Here is a 3,182-nt window from a genome sequence, read left to right on the forward strand (position 1 = left end):
ACCACTCAAAATATGGCGTCTAAACTTTATTTTATTCAACCCATTTTCAATTACTCATAGTGTCTCAACCTACGTGCCAAATTTTTGGGGGGCCGAAAATCATATGTTTGGAAAATTGACCAAAACTTTTGTGTTCTTGGAGAAACACAACTACTTCTTTGGGCAAAGCTGTAGCCCGGAACAGTACCTTTCCAACGGTATATAACTTTCCTTGATAAATTGTATGAGTGAAAAAAATTGACCAAAAAACAAAACCCGTCTCAACCTACGTGACTCTCCCCTATTGTTCTCCTTCTTGAAAATTAATCCCACAAGCGGTTAATATCCAATTAATGTTTTCAATGAATTTTGTAAAACTTAATATCAAAAATAAAAATGTAAATACTGCATTATCAAAATCGATTTTTTTTTAATAGATAAAATATTCGTGATCTGTGTGAATATTTCATGAAATTTATAGAAATGTGTGTAAAATTAGCTAGCTAATACACTAATGGGGCGACTTTTCAATCAATTTCCAAGAGTCAAGCGCAATATGGGCACACTATATAAACGCCATCTATTAATAACCGGCTAACTACAATGTAAATCAAACGTATCTGTTTCCCCTTTTAATTCATTCCCTTCCCCTCTCGCTATACTTTTACATTGTAGTTAGCCTGTTTTACAAAGATGCCGTTTCTGTGTAAGATGTGTAACGTCACAATGTATTTGGATGGATAGCGTTATCGACTCTCGTCAATTTTAAACTTGACGCGCTAGTTAGTTAGGGGTAGGGGGTGGTTTACCCCCCCTGTGATTTGGATGAGGAAAATTTTTTCGCGAAAATTATTCGAATTTGCTAGGGTTTTTCATGAAAAATGTGAAGACCTTTTTTTAAGCTCATCAATGTAGAAAATTGAGGAGAATTCTTTAAATTTGCTAGGGTTTTTGGTTCCGAGAGATTTTTTTCCGATTTGCTAAGGTTTTTCGCGGAGAAAATTCTTTCGATTTGCTAGGGATTTTCGCCTCAAAAAGTGACTTCCAAAAAAAAAAAAAAACGAAAATTTGTTTGATTTGCTAAAGAATTTTTGGTTTTTGAAAAAATAACACGGAAAAGGAATACCATAGCCTACTATTTTTTGTACATTTGAATGTGAATACGAGAGAGATGTAGAAAATAATTAGCATTAAAATAGCGAGTTAAATAGCGCCTATGAATAGCGGCTATAAAATAGTAGCCGCTATATCCAATATCCATAGCTCAAACCTAATGTCTAATCTAAAATAATCACATCTACATATTGTTAACAAGGGGAGCTGAAATATCTGGGTGACAATATCCAAATATATTGTCTGCATATGAGATAGCGAAGGTGACCTTAAAATATCCAACATTTATTTGTTTCAAAATGAAATTTAAATCTAACAATTGCTTAAAACTAATGAATTATTTTTCGCATCTACAACATGCACCCACTTAGCAGTGGACTGAACGTTGCATCTTTACATTGAAGCAAAAAAACACGCTGAAACAAAAAAATATATGATACATACATTTATACCAAGTATAGAAAAAAGTATGAAGAAATACGGTCTTATTAGATCTTATTGCCAAATGCGTGAAACGAATAAAAATTAAAATATTGCGTTGCAAAATATTTTCCATACAACTGTTTCAACAAAACTCACATGAACCTTAAGAACGGTTCAAGGTAGAAAAAAGTTGAATTTTTTTTTTGTTACTCATACATAAGTCGGTATTTACACTATATTATTGACGTCAATATGTGTCGTGTCATTTTTAATTTGCTTACAGTATTCCATGAATTCATTTCTTTGACTATTGCAAAAATTCCCGAGTATAAATATACCTTGGAAAGGAAAATTCAGTTCAAAAATTTGTTCACAAGCCAATACAAGTCAAGAAATGGTGTCGTTCGCCCGTTTTGCTTTGCCCTTCGCAATTATTGCCGTGGCACTCTTTGTTTCGTAAGTAAACTCATTTTATAAAAATAAAATTATCAATCCGAGGGAATTTATAAGTGGGCTTCTTGGAACTAAATTCATCTCTATTTTATAGGCCATCAAATGCTGGAAAGAATGAAGGATTAGGGTTCGTACAATTATTTCATTTTACCAATGACATTTTAATAAAATCAAATATTATTTGTTTCAAAAACAGTGTCCCATCATCATTGCCTCCATTAGCGGTTTATGGCAGAGCTCCACCCCCAAGCCAAATTGGAAAAAAAGTGAAATTTATAATTTAATAGTTTATTCTTTGATGGACACGAATTTTATAGATTTAAATTCATGTTGAAGACATGAATCTCTGAATATCTTTAATATTTGTATGACAATCAACCCTATACTCCACGTATACAATTTTGATGATTATATCTGCTTCTCGTGTCCTGTGAGTTACGCTTTACATTAGCTATAAACACAATTACATAAACTTTGAATACGTGTATGGAAAGGAAGGGACTAGATGGCAGCACAAATTATGTAGTTCTTATTTCATTTAGATTACTTCTTATATACTGTTGGCGTCCTTCATGTTCGGCAAAATTTCACGATCTCGTTTTTTTATGATCAATACCCCTGTATACAAGATGTGTACAACATTTTTTTCGGAAGTATAAAATGAAAAGAAAAATTATCGAAGGGCCCATTCGCAAAAATCCAAATCGACTATATCGAAACCTCGAATGCATCAACACATTTCAAAGTGAACAAATATATGAAATAATCAAATGAAAAATGTTCTCAATTTAAAATACTCTAATTACATTATATCAACTGTCAACAAATGTGCTTTTATCCGAAAGTCTATTTTTCTATTCACTGAACAAATGAGAAGAAAGTCCATTTCGTTCTGGCTAATAATTTCTTATAGAACATATCTACACCATTTAAAATGATTGGCAATAAATTGCATAATCATAATGATGTTAACATTATGCCGCAGGGGAAATGCTGTGCGAAAAACAAAAGTAATAATGTGCTTTCTTTGAACAAATATATGCACATTTAAATCTTCTTCCGAAAATTTAGTTGACAGTTAAAATTAAATTCCCTTCTGTCTATAGTAAATTCGTTGTTTTCAATTTAAGAGTGTTTTTGTTTCTTTGTCTTTCGAAAAAACGACTTACAGCAAACACATGCAAAGGCATAGAAAATAAATTGCTTCTTTTAAT

At 32.0% G+C, this 3,182-nt stretch overlaps 1 long non-coding RNA gene across 1 annotated transcript; it reads left to right on the forward strand.

The window, feature by feature from the left end:
* Positions 1–1,889: 1,889 nt before the first annotated feature.
* On the forward strand, positions 1,890–2,791 carry LOC116351678. The gene is made up of 3 exons (XR_004202183.1): positions 1,890–1,971; positions 2,063–2,095; positions 2,165–2,791. It is a non-coding gene; the product is annotated as an uncharacterized LOC116351678 (long non-coding RNA).
* Positions 2,792–3,182: the final 391 nt, after the last annotated feature.

Source organism: Contarinia nasturtii, unplaced genomic scaffold (assembly GCF_009176525.2).
Source record: "Contarinia nasturtii isolate CC-2019 unplaced genomic scaffold, AAFC_CNas_1.1 Cnas_scaffold_5993, whole genome shotgun sequence".
NCBI lineage: Eukaryota > Metazoa > Arthropoda > Insecta > Diptera > Cecidomyiidae > Contarinia > Contarinia nasturtii.